The sequence below is a fragment of the Puma concolor genome, chromosome B4 (genome assembly GCF_028749965.1).
Source record: "Puma concolor isolate L17-30 chromosome B4, mPumCon1.1.hap2, whole genome shotgun sequence".
NCBI classification, from domain to species: domain Eukaryota; kingdom Metazoa; phylum Chordata; class Mammalia; order Carnivora; family Felidae; genus Puma; species Puma concolor.
Window position 1 is genome coordinate 75519654 of NC_141673.1, and position 21804 is coordinate 75541457.

The following is a 21804-nucleotide window of genomic DNA, read 5'->3' on the forward strand; positions in this document are numbered from 1 at the left end:
AGAAAATTCAAGAAGTAATAAAGACTAACCTCTAATAAATAAAAAACATTAAAAAATCTGAATTATAAAATCAATATAAGCAAAGAGAAAGCAATGCATTGGAAAAGATGTATCCCTGAAACATTCTCATCTGATAGCAATATTCTTGGTCAAAACTGCTATTTTCTTGCCTTTCCTTGTATTTCAATATTCTACTAAAATCGAGAGGGATTAGAGAGAAGATCAAAATCCATATAGGATCTAAGGAAATGTTAAGTTTATTATTAGAGCAACCTGAGTTAAATTAATGTATCAGCTAAGTGTTTTTGAAATCATCTAACTTCTTTAAAAAAAAAAATAGCTAGTCATTATGGATGCACCTTATACCTATGATCTTTGTGCTAAACACTGCACTAAGTCCCAGTGAAAGTACAGTATTTAACAGTTACTAAAATATTTGCTATCTTAGTAATACTGGAATGCTATAAAACATTCATGACAATACAAGCAGATCTGCACAATATAGCTTTTTTTTCAATATATGAAATTTATTGTCAAATTGGTTTCCATACAACACCCAGTGTTCATCCCAAAAGGTGCCCTCCTCAATACCCATCATCCACCCTCCCCTCCCTCCCACCCTCCATCAACCCTCAGTTTGTTCTCAGTTTTTAAGAGTCTCTTATGCTTTGGCTCTCTCCCACTCTAACCTCCTTTTTTGTTTTCCCTTCCCATTTCCTTTCCCCCATGGGTTTCTGGTAAGTTTCTCAGGATCCACATAAGAGTGAAAACACATGGTATCTGTCTTTCCCTGTATGGCTTATTTCACTTAGCATCACACTCTCCAGTTCCATCCATGTTGCTACAAAGGACCATATTTCATTCTTTCTCATTGCCACGTAGTACTCCATTGTGTATATAAACCACAATTTCTTTATCCATTCATCAGTTGATGGACATTTAGGCTCTTTCCATAATTTGGCTATTGTTGAGAGTGCTGCTATAAACATTGGGGTACAAGTGCCCCTATGCATCAGTACTCCTGTATCCCTTGGGTAAATTCCTAGCAGGGCTATTGCTGGGTCATAGGGTAGGTCTATTTTTAGTTTTTTGAGGAACCTCCACACTGCTTTCCAGAGCGGCTGCACCAATTTGCATTCCCACCAACAGTGCAAGAGGGTTCCCGTTTCTCCACATCCTCTCCAGCATCTATAGTCTCCTGATTTGTTCATTTTGGCCACTCTGACTGGCGTGAGGTGATATCTGAGTGTGGTTTTGATTTGTATTTCCCTGATGAGGAGCGACGCTGAACATCTTTTCATGTGCCTGTTGGCCATCCGGATGTCTTCTTTAGAGAAGTGTCTATTCATGTTTTCTGCCCATTTCTTCACTGGGTTATTTGTTTTTCGGGTGTGGAGTTTGGTGAGCTCTTTATAGATTTTGGATACTAGCCCTTTGTCTGATATGTCATTTGCAAGTATCTTTTCCCATTCTGTTGGTTGTCTTTTAATTTTTTTGGTTGTTTCCTTTGCTGTGCAGAAGCTTTTTATCTTCATAAGGTCCCAGGAATTCACTTTTGCTTTTAATTCCCTTGCCTTTGGGGATGTGTCGAGTAAGAGATTGCTACGGCTGAGGTCAGAGAGGTCTTTTCCTGCCTTCTCCTCTAAGGTTTTGATGGTTTCCTGTCTCACATTCAGGTCCTTTATCCATTTTGAGTTTATTTTTGTGAATGGTGTGAGAAAGTGGTCTAGTTTCAATCTTGTGCATGTTGCTGTCCAGTTCTCCCAGCACATTTGTTAAAGAGACTGTCTTTTTTCCATTGGATGTTCTTTCTTTCCTGCTTTGTCAAAGATTAGTGGGCCATACGTTTGAGGGTCTAGTTCTAGGGTTTCTATTCTATTCCATTGGTCTATGTGTCTGTTTTTGTGCCATTCACAATATAGCTTTTAGATATACATGAAACTATGGTCTCAAATTCAAGATTTGTGCAAGAATTATAAGTAAAATAATCAAATGTATCTTAGCTATATGAAATAACATGAAAATAATACCTAATAACGAGTACCATATATCTTGTACCACTCTAATACTTCAAATACTTTATATGTATAAACTCATTTAATCTTCACAGCAATTCCATAAAATTGTATCTATTTTTATCCCCATTTTACTGATGGAAAAACTAAGACACAAAAAGGTTAAGTAACTTACCCAAGGTCACACTGCTAGTAGGTGGTAGAACCAGGATTCAAATACAAGAATTCTGAGTGTGAAGTTTTTAACCAGTACACTACACTACTTTCCAAGTATGTCGACTGTGAATACATCACAAAGCCGTTCATTTTTCCAAATGAAAATTTTCCAAATTTTCATAAACTACATGAATGACAGTTACTGAATACCCTCATACTTTGCCATTTATTGGACTTGTTCTTTAGCATATTTCCCAATAGCTATGTGTTAATTGACCAGTTTAAGCTCATTGATCAAAGAATCCAATCTATTCTGTTCTATGCAGCAAAAGTGTACTGCTAGCATTCAAATTTTTGGGGAAAAAAGGAAAATAAATTACATTTCACTGGCATCTCAAATGCTAAGTTTGGATAAGACCAGAGAGATTAGTTTATTCTCCATCATTTTAAAATTTACAAAAACTTGCACAGAGTACAAAGAGACTTTTCAAAATTCAGAAATATAAAAAGTATGACAGAGCCAGCAATATTAAGCATTTCAGATTATAAACAGATAATAAAAAGAAATATCAATTCTATCAGCAGTTCTCACATCATGAAAATCAGCAGAATTAGGGACAAGCCAAAATCTAAATACAGTCTTTATATATGCATAGATCAAGTGCTTTTATTCCAGGTTGATTTTCCATTATCCAGGACACTTCTTATGGCTCTCACCAAATTCCTTGTACTACACAATCCCCATCACTATGTGCCTAAGAAAAGTCCATTAGAGGGGCGCCTGGGTGGCGCAGTCAGTTAAGCGTCCGACTTCAGCCAGGTCACGATCTCGCGGTCCGGGAGTTCGAGCCCCACGTCAGGCTCTGGGCTGATGGCTCAGAGCCTGGAGCCTGTTTCCGATTCTGTGTCTCCCTCTCTCTCTGCCCCTCCCCCGTTCATGCTCTGTCTCTCTCTGTCCCAAAAATAAATAAACGTTCAAAAAAAAAATTAAAAAAAAAAAAAAAAAGTCCATTAGGAACTCAAGACTAGCTCCTAGATCAGCCTACTAATCACTAGACCATAATGAAAGTGAAAAAGGATCCTGATGTAGAAGTCAAAGGTAATTTCTTAAATAGGACATTTTAGATTGTTATAAAGGAAACCAATGCTACTCAACAGTGTCTAAATGTTTTACTTAATATAATCACTCTCAATGAGGTGCACTAAAGAAAAAAACATTGCATCAATTAGGATTCTTGGTTACAAGAAACTGAAAGCCCCTTTGGTTAAACAGAAAATAAATGTATTAGAAGGAAGCTGGGTAGCCAACAGACCTGGCAAGAAGGCTGAGAAAGCAAGTTTGGCAACCAGTAGGAAGAAGAAATCGAGGCTGTTGTGAGGCCATAGTAAAAAATCATGCCATAATTAGTTTCATAGGACACCACTGCTGACATGGTGAACCCTGGACACCACTGACTATACCACTGTCACCAAAAACCCAAGTTTGGCTGCCTGTCACTTGAAAAGCCAATACTCGGGGCGCCTGGGTGGCGCAGTCGGTTAGGCGTCCGACTTCAGCCAGGTCACGATCTCGCGGTCCGTGAGTTCGAGCCCCGCGTCAGGCTCTGGGCTGATGGCTCAGAGACTGGAGCCTGTTTCCGATTCTGTGTCTCCCTCTCTCTCTGCCCCTCCCCCGTTCATGCTCTGTCTCTCTCTGTCCCAAAAATAAATAAAAACGTGGAAAAAAAAATTTAAAAAAAAAAAAAAAAAAAAAAAAAAAAAAAAAAAAAGAAAAGCCAATACTCAAGAGCTTTGATTGGAAAGGAATTTGAGCTTTATTCAGGAGGCTGGCCACCTGGGAAGAAGGCAGACTCCTGTGCAAAAACCAACTCCCAAAGATTTTTAAAGACCCAAAGATTTTTAAAGGAACTTTAGGGCAGTTAATCAGTAAAAGAAAAAAACCTACGACTATCTAGTCAATTAATCTTTGACAAAGCAGGAAAGAATATGCAATGGAAAAAAGACAGTCTCTTCAAAAAATAGTGTTGGAAACTAGACAGCAATGTACAAAAGAACAAAACTGGGGGTGCCTGGCTGGTTCGGTCAGTACATCATGTGACTCTTGATATCAGGGTCAGGGGTTTAAGCCCCATTTAGGCATGGAGACTACCAAAAAAAAAAAAAAAAAAGCTAAAAAAATACAAAATTGGACCACTTTCTTACACTGCACGCAAAACAAATTCAAAATGGATTAAAGACCTAAATGTGAGACAGGAAAACATCAAAACCCTAGAGCAGAACAAAGGCAGCAACCTCTTTCACATCAGTCATAGCAACTTTTCACTAGATATGTCTCTTGAGGCAAGAGAAACAAAAGCAAAAATATATTGGGACTTCATTAAAATAAAAAGCTTCTGCACAGCAAAGGAAACAAGCAACAAAACTAAAAGGTAACCTATAGAATGGGAGAACATATTCACAAATGACGTATCTGATAAAAGGTTAGTATCCAAACCTATAAAGAACCTATCAAATTCAACACCCAAAAAACAAATGATCTGGTTAAAATATTGGACAGAAGACATGAATAGACATTTTTCCAAGGAAGACATACAGATGGCCAACAGACACACGGAAAGATGCTCAACATCACTCATCATCAGGGAAATTTAAATCAATATTACAATGAGATAACACCTCACACCTGTCAAAACGGCTAAAATAAAGGACATAAAAAACAACAGGTTTTGGTGAGGATGTGGAGAAAGGAGAACCCTCCTGCACTGGTGGTGGAAATGCAAACTGGCCCAGTTACTGTGGAAAATGATATAGAGGTTCCTCAAAAAGTTAAAAATAGAACTACCCTATAACCCAGCATTTGCACTACTAGGTATTTACCCAAAGACTACAAAAATACTAATTTGAAGGGATACATGCACCCTGATGTTTATAGCAGCATTATCGACAGTAGGCAAATTATCTAACAGCCCAAATGTCCACGATTGATGAATGGATAAAGAAGATGTGGTGTATGTATGTGTGTGTGGGTACACAAACACACACACACACACACACACACACACACACACACACACACACACACACACACAAATGGAGTATTACCCAGCCATAAAAAAGAATGAAATTTTACTATTCACAATATGTGGATGGAGCTAGAGAGTATTACACTAAGCAAAATAGAGACAGACGAACAGAAATATGATTTCACTCATACATGGAATTTAAGAAACAAATGATCATGGGGGGGGAGGAAGAAAGAGGAAAACTGAGAAACAGGCTCTTAACTACAGAAAACAAACTAATGTTTACCAGAGCAGAGGTGGGTGGGGGGATGGATTAAATAGGTAATGTGAATTCAGGAGAGCACTTGTGAGGAGCGCTAGGTGTTTTATGGAAGTGTGGAATGACTATATTGTACACCTGAAAATAATATTACACTTTATGTTAACCAACTGGACTTTAAATAAAAACTTTAAAAAATTAGGGGCACCTGGGTGGCTCAGTCGGTTGAGTGTCCAACTTTAGCTCAGGTCATGATCTCACGACTTGTGAGTTCAAGCCCTGCATCGGGCTCTGTGCTGACAGCTCAGAGCCTTGGAGCCTGCTTCAGGTTCTATGTCTCCCTCTTTCTCTACCCCTCCCCCACTCCTGGTCTGTCTCTGTCTCAAAAATAAATAAACATTAAAAAAAACTTTAAAAAATTAAATTTAAAAATTAAAAAAAAATTTTAAAAATTAGTAAAAGGGGACACAGTGGTAACACTCCTTGAATGCTTACAGACTCAATGGTGCTAGCTACAAATGTCATTGTGGTGGTTGGAGGTTGTATAAGAGGGTTTGATTCTGAGTCTTTCTAGTAAACCATGCATGATCTATAGATAGACAAAGAAAGGTTTAGTTAATCATGAGGGCTGAAGGTGCTTGCTAAAAGTTAAAGACTCTAACAGATTGGCCAGAGGCGCCAAAGTGTCTTCACCCTCTCCACTGCTGAACAGTAAATACCTCCTTCTGGCATCAATGACATTACTGCCTCTGAAAATTCAATCCTGCTGCAGCACCTACAAGTGCCTACAACTACAATAGATGCTCTGTATTCCTTAACTGCTATTCAATATACAGGACAACTGCATCAAAGTCTGAGCTTAGATCATATGCCCATTCCCGAGCTGCAAAACAGACTGAAACAAGTATCTGGGTCTGTTTTGTTTTGTTTTGCCAGATTCTATAGAGGAATGTGGCCTATGCCTAGCACCAAAACTCATAAGGTGGGAAATATCCCACATGCCAACAAGGGGCTCAGATGCTGGGCTGCCAAAGAGTGTAAGCAGCTACTTAAAAAATGTTATACAATGAAATTAAGAAGTTAGTGACTCAAAAGTAATTTTTTATGTGGCTATGTCAGAAGTGTGTGTGTGTGTGTGTGTGTGTGTGTGTGTGTGTGTGTTCCTAACAGTTGCATCTAATGTTCTAATGGATTTGCTTAGGTGAAAAGGTGAATATCAAAATAACAATGTTATTCTTTTTTTTTTTTTTTTTGCTCCCCAAGGGTTGAGCAAAATGGCAATATAGAAGGCTCCTGAGCTCCCCTCTTCCCAGACACACCAAACGTACCACGTTCCCTCTGAAAGAGATCCAGAAACTAGCTGAGTGACTCCTACGTACTAGATAAATGAGAAAATACCCACACTGAAATGAGTAGGAAAGGCTCAGACACACTTACCATAAACACGCGCTCCCCCCAGCCATAGCACAGTGCCATATAATGAGGAGGGAACCCCCAACTCCTAGTTTTGACCAGAGAAGCAAATGGTTTGTACTCCATATACAGCATTCCAACTCTCACCGGAGAGTCAGGTTCCTAAAAATGTAGTTCTGAAAGCCAACAGGGCCTATGTCCAGGAGACCCACAAGACATAGCAAACAAATAAGCAATTCATAATGGGCATGCAGCATTCATCACAGCTATCCCTGAGGGTTCAGCATGGAGTGAGCAGGTAAATCATCTATGTCCCAGCCTTTCCCTGAAAAAGGTTTATCTGCATACTTTAAAAGCTCCCGCCTGAGAGTCAGGCTGATAATTCCATCAGAAATTAGAAAGCCAGAGGATACCTCTCCTGCCTATTTCTAAACCACTCCAGTTTACCAGCATCTCCCTAGAAGAGGATGCTGTGCTCCAGCCAATATAGCTGTCACCCAAAGAACAAGTCACTGGATGTCCTGACACTGATAACCAAAGGGGCTTCCACTCAAGAAACCAATAGAACATTAGTAAACAAAGAAACAATTCTTAGCCTATCACCCCAGGGCTAAGCAAGAAGTAACCAGGCAAAATCTCTTAAATCCATTATTTCTCTGAAAAAGGTTTATCTGTTTACCTTAAAAAATGCTGCCCTGGGGCAAAGATCCTAATCTAGCAAGCATTAACAAGCTGCCTGTGATCTTCAGAGACCTTTGAAGACTGCAAACCTCTCTCATGCCTTCTCCCCACTCCAATGAAACCAAATCTCCAGTATCTACTAGGAAATAGCTTGTACAGCGTATTTAGCACCACAACTTTTGTGACAGCCACCTAAAGGACTGGTCTCCAGATCACCTGATTCTAATAGTCAATGGGGCTTGCATTCACCATTCCCACAGAAATGTAGCAAACAATGAAATAGTTCTTTGGGCATAGAAAACAACCCAGAGGCTGTCGAAGGAGCCCAGCACAGCTAGAGCAAGCAAAAAAGCTCACCTCTCAGTTTTTTTGTTTTTTTGTTTTTTTTTTTTCCTGGAAGGAGCTTAAATACATGCATACCTCAAGGCAGTTAGCAACCAGGTGCTAACTGTATCTTACCCACTAGGACCCACCTACTACTAAGAAACAGAACAAAGGAGGCTTGGACAATAATAAAAGTTTGAGAGACAACTAGGAGGTAGAGCCTGGCTGATCAAGGAGATTCAATTCCTTCATAAGACCATTCTATCAAAACTGGGAGAAAGAGGGAAATTTAGGGAGGATCAAGGAGTAGGAAGATCCTGAGCCTACCTCTTCACACAGACATAGCAAGGCAACAATTGTATATATACAACTCACTCTACAAATGACTTGAAGACTGGCAGAACAGATCCTCCACAGCTAATGCCACACTGAGAAGGGTAGCAAGGGCAGAGTTACAGCCAGGAAAAAACCCTCTGGTGAGACAACCTACAAACAGGAAGGATATCATAGGGATGGAGGTCCTGGTGAGGAGTGAGGGAATCAAACCCCTTATCAGGCACACCCAGCCCTGCTGGGGGTCAGGATTTCAGAGTCAGGGGGGCTTTACTGCAAGAGAGCCAGAGGGATACAGGAAACTGATATTCCACTCTTAAAGAGCCAGCATACTAATCACTCAGTCCAAGACTCAGAATAAAAATAGCATATTGAAAAGTACCAGGGTTATAAATAAAAGATTTATTGACTAATTTTAGGGCATGTGCCAGACGGGCAGGGATCTGTAGAACCTTTTCTCTGGGAATAGAAATGCTGGCACAACTTTTCTTGCCCTCCTACAACCTAGCTGGTCAGATTCTTGCAAGAGCCAGTTCCAACACTCTGTGTGCTCTCTATGTGCTCTCCATGTACTTTGCTAGTACCGCTGGTTCCAGCCTGGCATTCCCTTGAAATTATGCACTACCTAACCCACCTGTCCCAACAGGCACCCCTCCAAAGCAGCTCCCACCCCGCCACACCCAGCAGCCCCAGCGGAGATTAGCGCCACTCTAAAGCAGTTCTTGCCCCAGAGAAGGGGAAGTCAGGCCAAGCCACCAGCATGCCCACCGCAGTTGCAGATGGGCCTCTCAGCCAGCCATTCCAGTGCCCAGTCCTGCCCAGCAGTGCACCCATAGCAGTCAGGGCCAATCATTGCAGACAGTTGGCTTGGGGGCCAGTCCAAACTACCAGGGAACCCACAGAAGTCACAATCACAACAGGAAGGCACATGCAGCCCATAAAGGGGATACCCCTAGAGTGCCTGGTTCTTGTAACAAGGGGTAATTGCACTACTGGGTGCCACAGGATGCCTTCTACAGAAGACCACTACTTTCAAAACCAGGAGCTGACCTCCCTAATATACAGAAACAAACATAGAATCAGAAAAAAATAAAGAGACAAATGAATATGTTCTAAACAAAAGACCAAAACCACAGAAAACTAAACAGAGATAAGTCATCTACCTGCTAAAGAGTTCAAACTAATGGTCATAAAGATGTTCACTGAAGTTGAGAGAAGAGTGGATGAACTCAGAACTTCAACAAAGAGATAGAAAATATAAAAAGGAACCATCAAAACTAAAAAAATAACTGAAAGGAAAAATATATCACAGTGAATAACAACAGATTAAGAGAATGCAGAAGGGGCGACTGGGTGGTTCAGTTGGTTAAGCATCCAACTTCGGCTCAGGTCATCATCTCACGGCTTGTGAGTTCAAGCCCCGGATCGGGCTCTCTGCTGACAGCTCAGAGCCTGGAGCCTGCTTCGGATTCTGTGTCTCTGTCTCTTTCTGCCCCTCCCCCACTTGTGCTATGTCTCTCTCTCTCTCTCTCTCTCAAAAATAAATAAAGTGTAAAAAAAAAAAAAAAGAGAGACTGCATAAAAATAGATAGCAATCTGGAAGACAGGGTAATGTAAAGCACCCAAGAACAATAACAAAAAAGAAACAAATAGAAAAAAAAGGGAAAAAAAATGAGGATAGCTTAAGGAATCTCTGGAATAATATCAAGCGTAATAGCATTAACATTATAAGGGTCCCAGAGAAAAAGAGAGAGACAGAATGGGGCAGAAAACTTATTTGAAGATATAATAGCTAAAAACTTCCCTAACTTGGAGAAAGAGATAGACATCCAGGTCCGGGAGGCACAGAAAGCCCAAACAAGATGAACCCAAGAAGGTCTACATAAATACAATAATTAAAATTTCAAAAGTTACAAATAAGAGAGAATCTTAAATGAAGCAAGAGCAAAGCAAATCGTTACATACAAGAGAAATCATATAAGACTATTGGCTGATTTTTCAGGAGAAACTTTGCAGACCAAAAGTAAGTACATGATATATTCAAAATAATAAAAGGAGAAAACTTACAAGAATCCTTTACCCTGTAAGGTTACCCTGTAATCTTTCAGAATTAAAAGAGAGAGAGTTTCCCAAAAAAGGAGTTCATCACCACAAAGCCAGGCTTACAAAAAATATTAAGGGGACTTCCTCAAGGGAAAAAGAAACACAAACAAAGATAAAGAAAATAATGGAAGGAAAAAAATTTCACTGGCAAAAGCAAATATATAGAAAAGACACTAGATCAATCACTATAAAGCTAGTATGAAAATCAAAAGACAAAAGCAATAAAATCAATTATATCTACAAATTAGGAAATACACAAAATAAAACATCTAAAATATGAAAAATATATTTTAGAAATAAAATCTTAAAAACCTCTAAAATATATATATAATGTGGAAAGGGCAATAAATGTGGTTATAAATGTGTTCTAACTTAAGTCACATCCAAATTAATATAGACTGTACTATACAAAGGATATTATATATAAGCCACATGATAACCAGAAACTAAAAACCTATATGAAATACACAAAGAACAAAGAGAAATAAATACAAACACCACTAGGGAAAATCAGCAATTCACAAGGGAAGAGAGCAAGAATAGAGAAGAACTATAAAAACAACTAAGAAAACAATGAATAAAATGGCATAAGTACACAACCAATAATTTTTTTAAAAAAGTTTTTAATTTTTATTTTTGAGAGAGAAAGAATGTGAGCAGGGGAGGGGCAGAGACAAAGGTAGACACAGAATACAAAGCAGGCTCCAGGCTCTGAGCTGTTAGCACAGAGCTCTAGATGGGGTCAAACTCATGAACCATGAGATCATGACCTGAGCCAAAGTCGGATGCTTAACTGACTGAGCCACCCAAGCACTCCCCAATAATTACTTAAAATGTAAATGGAATAAACTCTCTAATCAAAAGACATAGGCTGACTGCATGGATTTAAAAAAAAAAATTATACACTACTTACAAAAACCTTCAGAACTAAAAACACATACAAACTGAAAGAGAAGAGAAAGAAAAAGATATTCCAAGCAAATGGAAGCAAACAAACAAAAATTTGGGGCCGTAATACCTAGACTTTAAAACAAAGACTGTAAGAAGACACAAAGAAGAGCATTACGTAATGATATACAGATCAATCCAAAAACACTATAATAAGTGTAAATATCTGTACACCCAATACAGGAACATCTGAATACATAAAGCAATACTAACAGAGACAAAGGGAGAAATCACAGTAGTGGATAAATATAATAATAGTAGTGTATTTTAACACCTCACTTACATCAATAGAAAATCATCCAGACAGAAGATCAATAAGACAACAGCGAATTTGAACAACACATTAGACCACATGGACTTGACAGATATATATACAAATACAGATTATACATTCTTTTCATAAATTTTTTTAAGTTTATTTATTTATTTTGAGAGACAGAGACAGTGGGAATGGAGGAGGAGCAGAGAGAGAGGGAGACTGAGAATCCCAAGCAACTCCATACTGTTAGCTCAGAACTTGACAAGGGACTTGAATCCATGAAATCATGAGATCATGACCTGAGCCAAAACCAAGAGTCAGTCGCTTAACCAATTAAGCCACCCAGGTACCCTACATTCTTCTCAACATAGAACATAGGATGTTCCCCAGAACAGGGTGCATGTTGGGCCACAACACCAGTCTCAATAAATTTAAAAAGGCTGAAATCATATAAAGCATTTTTCTAATCACAGCAGTATGAAACTAGAAATGAATTACAAGAAAAAACCTGGAAAAAACACAAATATGTAGAGACTAAATATCATGCTACCAAACAACCAATGGATCAATGAAGAAATCAGAGAGGAAACCCAAAAATATCTGGAGACAAATGAGAATGCAAATTTTCAAATTGGGGACATAGGAACAGCAATTCTAAGAGGGAATTTTATACCAATATAGGTGTACCTCAAGAAACAAGACACATCTCAAATAAGTAATATAACCTTTTACCTAAGGGAACCAAAAAAAAAAAAAAAAAAAAAAAAAAAAAAAAGCCCAAAGTTAGTAGAGAGGAATAATAAAGCTTAAAATGGAAATAAAGAAAATAGAGACTATAAGAAAAGGAAAAAAAAAAAATCAATGAACTAAGAGCTGGTTCTTTTAAAGTTAAACAAAAATAAAAAAAACCCTTACACTTAGATTCATTAAGAAGAGAAAGGGGCTCAAAAAAATTAAGCCAGAAATGAGGAACAACTGATACCACAGAAATTCACAGGATTGTAAGAGACAACTACAAAAATTATATGGCAACAAATTAAAAATGAATTAATAAACTTCCAGAAACATACAATAGTCTTTCAAGATTGAACAGGAAGAAGCAAATTCTGAACAAACCATTACTAGTAATGAAATCAAGTTAGTAATCAAAGAACTCAACAAAAGGCCAGGACAAGATGGCTTCCCAGGTGAATTCTACTAAATAAGAGTTAATACCTATCCTTCTCAAACTATTCCAAAAAACAGAAGAGGAAGAAATGCCTCCAAATTTATTTTATCAGGCAAGGGTTACCCTGACACCACAACACAACGAAAGTAAAATTTTAAAAATACATTAAAAGGATCATTCACCAAGATCGATTGCATTTTAACTAAGAGCTGCACAGATAGTTCAATATACACATATCAACATGCTACAGCATATTAACAAAATGAAATATAAAAATCACACATCATCTCAATAATGGCAAAGAAAACATTTGACAAAATTCAACCTCCTTTCATCACAAAAAGTCACAGTAAAGTGGGTTTATAGAGAACATACCACAACATAATAAAGGCCATATATGACAAACCCACAGCTAACAACATAGTCAATGGTGAAAATCTGAAAGCTATTCTCTAAAATCAAGAGCAAGACAAGGATATCCACTCTCACCACTTTTGTTCGACAAAATATTGCAAATCCTGGCTGTGGTGTTCAGACAAAAAAAAAAAAAAAAAAGACATCCAAATTGGTAAGGAAGAAGTCAAACATCCCTATTTGTAGATAACATTATACCTAACACAGAAAACTCTAAAAGCTCCACCAAAAAAACTATTATAATTAATAACTGAATTCAGTAAAGTTGCAGAATAAAAATTAATATGCAGAAACCTGTTGTGTTTCTATATACTAATAATGAAGTAGCAAAAAGAGATATTAAGAAAACTATTCCATTTACAATTATATCAAAGAGAATAAAATACCTAGGAATAAATTTAACCAAAGAGGTGAAAGACCTATACTCTGAAAACTTTAAGACTTTGATGAAAGAAACTGAAGAAAACACAAATAAATGGAAAAATACTCTATGTTCATGTACTGGAAAATTTCTTATTGTAAAAAATGTCCTTACTACCCAAAGCAATCTACAGATTCAGTGCAAACTCAACAAAAATATCAATTATATTTTTCACAGAACTAAAACAAGTAATCCTAAAATTTGTATCAGGCTACAAAAGACACTGAACAGCCAAAGCAATGTTGAGAAAGGAGGACAAAGATGAAGGCTTCACAATCCCAGATTTTTAAGTATACTACAAAGCTATGGTAATCAAGACAATAAGATATTGATATAAAAACACAACACCAGAACCAAACAGAGTCCAGAAATAAATCCACATTTTTATGGTCAACTAATCTATGACAAGGGAGGCAAAAACGTACATTAGAAAAGACAGTCTTTTCAATAATTAGTACTGGGAATACTGGACAGCTACATGCATAAAAAAAAAAAAAAGAAACTGGACCACTCTTTTATACCATATGCAAAAATGAATTCAAAACGTATTAAAGATATAGATGTAAAACCTGAAACCACAAAAATCTCCTATAAGAAAACATAGGCAGTAAACTCATGGACATTGACCTTAGCAATATTTTTCTGGATCTGTCTTCTTAGAAAGGGAAACAAAAGCAAAAATGAACAACTGGGATATCAACAAACTAAGAAGCTTTTGCACAGTGATATATACCATCAACAAAACAAAACAGCAACCTTGTTAATGGGAGAAATATTTTCAAGTGATGTATCCAATAAGGGGTTAATATCCAAAATAGGCAGAAGACATGAAAAGACATTTTTTCCAAAGAAGACATACAGATGGCTAACAGACCATGAAAAGATACTCAAAATCGTCAGGGAAATGCAAATCAAACCACAATAAGACATCACCTCACACCAGACAGAATAGCTAGTATCAAAAACACAAGAAATAACATGTTGATGAGGATGTGGAGAAAAGGGAACCCTAATACAAAAACCAAACAAAAACACTACAAGGAAAGAAAATTACAGGCCAATAAACCTGTTGACCATGAATGCAAAAATCTTCAACATAATATTAGCAAACCAAATTTAACATAATGACAAAAGATCCTTCACCATGATCAAGTTGATTTAATCCAGGAATGCAATGATGGCTCACCATATGCAAATCAATGTGATAAACCACATTAATAAGAATCATATGATCATGTCAATAGTTACAGAAAAAGCATTTGACAATATTTAACATCTTTTCATCATTAAAACTTCCAAAAAAGTGAACACCAGAGAGAATATGCCTAACCAAGGCCATAAATGACAGCCCACAGCTAATCTCATATGCAATAGTGAAACACTGAAACTTTTTCTTCTATGATCAGAAACAAGATGCCACTCCCAACACTTTCATTCAATATAGTAAGGAAGTCCTAGCCAAAGCAATCAGGAAAGAAAAAGAAATAAACAACACCCAAAACAGAAAAGAACAAGTAAAACTGAATTTATTTGCAGATAACATGATATATACAGAAAGCTCTAGAGACTCTACCAAAAGAACTGTTAGAATACACAAATTCAGTAAAGTTGCAGGATATAATATCAATGTACAAAATCAGCTCTATATTAAAAAGAGAAACGAAGAGAATAATCCCACTTACAATAGCAGAGAAAAAAAAATACTTAGAATAAATTTAACCAAGGAGATGAAACATCTGTACACTGAAGACTATAAGACACTGATGAAAGAAATTAAAGAATACACAAATAATGGTGAGATATTTCATGCTCATGGATTGGAAAAAATCAATACTGTTAAAATGTCCATATATTCAAAATAACCTACAGATTCAATGCAATCCGTGTCAAAATTCCAATGGAATTTTTCACAGAAATAAAACAAACAATCCTAAAATATGAATGGGATCACAAAAGACTCCAAATAGCCAAGGCAATTTTGAAAAAAAGAAAAAAACATAGCTGGAGACATCACACTTGATTTCAACTATACAGATCTTCCTTGACTTACAATGGGGCTAAATTCTGATAAATCCATTGTAACTTGAAAATACTGTAGTGATGGATATTGAGGAGGGCACCTTTTGGGATGAGCACTGGGTGTTGTATGGAAACCAATATGACAATAAACTTCATATATTGAAAACAAATTATAAAATATACCTAATAAAGATCATCTCTTTCTGTGAAAAAAAAAAGAAAATATTGTAGTTAAAAATGCATTTAACACACCTAACCTACCAAATTTCATAGCTTAGCCTAGCCTACCTGAAACATGCTCAGAACATTTTACATTGGCCTACAGCTGGGGAAAATAATCTAACACAAAGCCTGTTTTATAATAAAGTGTTGAATATCTCATGGAATTTATTACATGCTATACTGAACATAAAGAACAGAATGGTTGTATGGGTACAGAGTAATTGTTAAGTGTACCACTCTTAACCATCTGAGTGCATAGCTGACTGGGGGCTACAAAACACTGCCACTGCCCAGCATTTTGAAAGAGTAGCATACTGCAAATCACTAGCCCAGGAAAAGATCGAAAATCAAAATTCGAAGTATGGTTTCTACTAAATGCATACTGCTTTTGCATCACTGTGAGGTCAAAAAATCTTAAGGCAAATCATCACCAGTCAGGGACCATCTATGTTACAAACCCACAGTAATCAAATAGTATGGTCTTGGCATAAATGTAAATACATAGACTGAGACCCCAGGAAAAAATAGAGAGCCTAGCATGCACATATGGTCATTTATGACAAAACTGCCAAAAAACTATAATCGTGAAAGGACAGTCTTTAATAAATTGTTGGGAAAACTGGATAGCCACATGCAAATGAATGAAAGTGGACCCCTATCTTATACCATATACAAAAATCCACTCAAAATTAAGTAGACTTGAACATCAGACCTGAAAACATAAAAGTGTTACAGGGAAACACAGGGGGGTAAGTTCATTGACAATGCTCTTGGCCATAAATTTTTTTAGCTTAATCCAAAAACAAAGACAACAAAAGCAAAATAAGTAAGTAGGCCTCCATCAAACTAAAAAACTTTTGCACAGGAAAAGAAATTATCAACAAAATGTAAAGGCAACCTAAGGAATGAGAGTAAATACTTACAAACATTCTAGCTGATAAAGGGTAAGTATACATAATATATAAGGAACTCATACTACTCGAAAGCACACAAAACAAAAACAAAAACAAACAACCCAATTACAAACGAGGCAAAAAGGCAACCCTTCCTGCCCAGTCCCCATGCTTTAATAAAAACTTTTGCATCATGGAAAACCCAAAAGATGCCATCAAAAACTGCTAAAACTGATTTATGAATTCAGCAAAGTTGCAGGATATAAAAAACAATGCACAGAAATCGGTTGCATTCCTATACACCAACAATGAAACAACAGAAAGAGAAATCAAGGAATCTATCCCATTTACAATTGCACCAAAAACCATAAAATACCTAGGAATAAATCTAACCAAAAAGGTGAAAAATCTATACACTGAAAACTATAGACAGCTTATGAAAGAAATTGAAGACACAAAAAATGAAAAAATATTCCATGCTCCTGGATAGGAAGAACAAATATTGTTAAAATGTCGATACGACCCAAAACAATCTACGTATTCAATGCAATCCCTATCAAAATAACACCAGCATTCCTCACAGAGCTAGAACAAACAATCCTAAAATCTGTATGGAACCAGAAAAGACCCCAAAGAGCCAAAGCAATCTTGAAAAAGAAAACCAAAGCAGAAGGCATCACAATCCTGGACTTCAAACTATACTACAAAGCTGTAATCATCAAGACAGTATGGTATTGGCACAAAAACAGACACTCAGATCAATGGAACAGAATAGGGAACCCAGAAACGGACCCACAAAGGTATGGCCAACTAATCTTTGACAAAGCAGGAAAGAATATCCAATACAATAAAGACAGTGTCTTCAGCAAGTGGTGCTGGGAGAACTCGACAGCGACATGCAGAAGAATGAACCTGGACCACTTTCTTACACCATACACAAAAATAAACTCAAAATAGATGAAAGACCTAAACGTAAGACAGGAAGCCATCGAAATCCTCAAGGAGAGAGCAGGCAAAAACCTCTTTGATCTTGGCCACAGCAACTTCTTACTCAACACGTCTCCAGAGGCAAGGGAAACAAAAGCAAAAAATAACTATTGGGACCTCAAAATAAAAAACTTCTGCACAGTGAAGGAAACAATCAGCAAAACTAAAAGGCAACTGATGGAATGGGAGAAGACATTTGCAAATGACATATCAGATAAAGGGTTAGTATCCAAAATCTATAAAGAACTTATCCAACTCAACACCCAAAAAAATATATAATCCAGTGAAGAAAGGGGCAAAAGACATGAATAGACACTTCTCCAAAGAAGATATCCAGATGGCCAACCGACACATGAAAAAAATGCTCAACATCACTCATCAGGGAAATACAAATCAAAACCACAATGAGATACCACCTTAAACCTCTCAGAATGGCTAACATTAACAATGGAGGCAACAACAGATGTTGGTGAGGATGGGGAGAAAAAGGATCTCTTTTGCATTCTTTTTTGGCAATGCAAGCTGGTGCAGCCACTCTAGAAAACAGTATGGAGGTTCCTCAAAAAACTAAAAATAGAACTACCCTACAACCCAGCAATTGCACTACTAGACATTTATCCAAGGGATACAAGTGTGCTGTTTCGAAGGGACACACACACCCCAGTGTTTATAGCAGCACTATCAACAATAGCCAAAGTATGGAAAGAACCCAAATGTCCATAGATAGATGAATGGATACATACAATGGAGTATTACTCGGCAATCAAAAAGAATGAAATCTTGCCATTTGCAACTACACAGATGGAACTGGAGGGTATTATGCGAAGTGAAATCAGTCAGTCAGAGAAAGACAAATATCATATGACTTCACTCATATGAGGGCTTTAAGACACAGAACAGATTAACACAAGGGAAGGGAAGCAAAAATAATATAGAAACAGGGAGGGGGACAAAACCTAAGAGACTTAAATATAGAGAACAAACAGAGGGTTATTGGAGGGGTTGTGGGAGGGGGGATGAGCTAAATGGGTCAGGGGAATTAAGGAATCTACTCCTGAAATCATTGTTGCACTATATGCTAACTAACTTGGATATAAATTTAAAACATAAAAAATATAATGATGAAAATAAATAAATAAATAAAAACTTTTGCACCAAACAGAGAGAGAAGAAAAGATGTTCTGGGGAAGATGGCAGGGTAGAAGGACTCTAAGCTCACTTCATCCCACAGATACAACTAGATAACACCCCTATCAGTGTAAATAACGCAGAAAATAACCCATGACTGGCAGAACAGAGTCTCCATCTTCACAGCTAAATGTAGAAAAAAGGCAACATTGAAGAGGGTAGGAAGGGCAGAGATGCAGTCCACAGCTAAGAGGACATGTGGGACTGTGTGTAGAAGGGAGGGATGGCAGCCCACAAGAAGAGGGGAGAGGAGAGGACTCTGAGCAGGGAGCCATTGCACCTCAGGCATGGGGGACCCATACAGGGAAGACAAATCTCCATAACATTTGGTGTTGAAAACTAGAGGGGCATAATTCCATGAGTTCTTACAATCAGAGGGGCTTAACACCTGGAAGAACAAAATGAGTTGGCTTGGCTCTGGGATAGCCAAGAGGACAAGGGGAAACGGAGTCCCTGCCCTTAGAGACACAGCACAAGAAACAGCCAGGTGATACAGACTAACAGTAGCAGTTTGAAAAAAAAAAATGCCTGGGGAGATTTGTTTACTAATCTCAGAGTATGTGCTGGAGAGGTAGGGATCATTGGAAGATTTCTCTGGGAACAATATATCTGGCAGGTACCATTCCTCTCTCCCACCCTGCAGCCTAGACCCTAGGACAGCTGTAGGGACCAGCACAGTGCCACCACTAGCTACCTAACTTTCTAACAGCATACCTGCCTCTGAATTCTCCCATGGAACTGCCCCCTCCAATACACCTTTGGTCAGATCCATCAAAGTGGTGCCACAGCCTGGCAGTGTGCAAACAGCCCTGGCAGGGTCCAAGACCACTCAAAAGTGACTCCTGTTCCAGGGAGGGGAAAGGTAACTACACACACCAGTCAGACTGTGGCTCCAGAAGTAGGCTGGGGGCAGGCATCTTGCCTGACAGCAAGCCCTGACCACCAACAAAAGCTTCTCAGGGAACAAGACAGGAAAAGCACCTGCAGTTCAGTCCTACTGCATCTCTGGCAAAAGCCTAGTCTGACACAACTCAAGTCCAAGGCAGCCCCAGACAGGCCCAATAACAACAGAGGGATCTAAGTCTGTCCACAACAGGCAAAGGGAGCCATTGCAAATTATTGGACTGAAGGAAACATTGGCTCAGTGACAATAGCAGAGTACGCATGCGCGTGTGCACACACACGATACCCCTGAAGCACCGGATTCTGCTAAACAGGGGACGCTGCACTTCAGGGCAGTATAGGACCTCTTCTTCATAAGGTACTACTTTTAAGAGCAGAAGTTGGAGCTCTCTAATACAGAGAAACAGACACAAGGAATCAGACAAAATGAGAAAACAGAGGAGTATGTCCCAAATGAAAGAACAGGACAAAATCAAAGGAGAGCTAAGTGAAACAGATAATATACCTGAAAGAGAATTTAAAGTAATAGTTATAAAGATACTCACTGGGCTTCAAAAAAAGAGTGGAGGACCTCAGTGAGACCCTTAACAAAGAGATACAAAACATAAAAAAGAACCAATCAGAGATGAAGAGTCAGTAACTAAAACTTAAAAATACACAAAGCGAATAAATAGTAGATTAGAGAAAACAGAAGAACAGATCAGCAACCTGGAGGATAGAGTAATGGACAGCAATCAAGCTGAACAGAAGAGAGGAAAAAGCAATAAAAATTAAAATAGACTTAGGGAACTTAGCAACACTGTCAAGTATAACATCTTCATTACAAAGATACCAGAAAGAAAAGAGGGAAAAAAGAGGCCAGAGAATTTATTTGAAGAAATGATAGCTGAAAACTTCCTGAATTTGAAGAAAACAAATCCAGATCCAGAAGGCACAGAGAGTCCACAACAAAGTCAACCCAAAGAGGTCCACACCAAGACACACAGTAATTAAAATGACAAAAAAAGTAGTGACATAGAATTTTTAAAGCAAGAAAAAATAAAACAGTTGCATACAAGTAAAATCCCATAATGTTATCAACTATTTTCAGCAGAAACTCCACAGGCTGAAGGAAGTAGCATGCATGACATATTCAAAGTGCCGAAGGGAAAAACCTTCAGTCAAGAATACTGTATCCAGCAAGGCTATCATCCAGAATAGAGGGAATGATAAAAAGAGTTTCCCAGAAAAACAAAAGGTAAAGGAATTCGTGACTACTAAACTAGCCCTATGAGAAATGTTAAAGGAGATTCTTTCAGTGGGAAGACCGTGAGCAGAACTAAGAAAATTAGAAAACGCAATAGTAAAATTAAGTGTATCTATAAAAACCAGTCAAGGGACTCACAAAAGGATGTAAAATAAGACACCATGTACCTAAAATGTGAGGGGGAAAGGAGTAAAGAATGGGTTCAAACTTAAGTGACCATCAACTTAATATAGACTGCTACATAAAGAATATGTTATATAGAAATCTAATAGTAACACAAATAGGAAACCAGAAGTAGATACTACTAAAGCAAAAACTAAAGCAAAAGGAACCCAAGGAGATCACTAAAAAAAGCCAGCAAACTCTGAGACAAGAGATCAAGAAAGGAACAGAAAAGAACTATAAAAACAACCATAAAACAAGTAACAAAATGGCAATAAGTACATACCTATCAATAATTACTTTGAATGTAATACATTAAACACTCCAATCAAAAGACATAGGATGACAAAATGATTTAAAAAGCAAGACCCATTTATATATTGCCTACAAGAGACTCATTTCAGACTAAAGACACACATAGATTGAAAGTGAAGGGATAGAGAAGGATTTATCATCCAAATGGACGTGATGGGTTAGCAGTACTTACATCAGAAAAAAAAGATTTTCTTTTTTATTTATTTATTTTTTTTTTCAACGTTTATTTATTTTTGGGACAGAGAGAAACAGAGCATGAACGGGGGAGGGGCAGAGAGAGAGGGAGACACAGAATCGGAAGCAGGCTCCAGGCTCTGAGCCATCAGCCCAGAGCCCGACGCGGGGCTCGAAC

The 21804-nt window shown here is 37.8% G+C and overlaps 1 protein-coding gene across 2 annotated transcripts in view; it reads right to left on the minus strand.

Moving 5' to 3' along the window:
* Positions 1 to 21804, minus strand: part of REDIC1 (regulator of DNA class I crossover intermediates 1) — a 108626-nt gene that overhangs the window by 73967 nt on the left and 12855 nt on the right. The window lies entirely within an intron of this gene.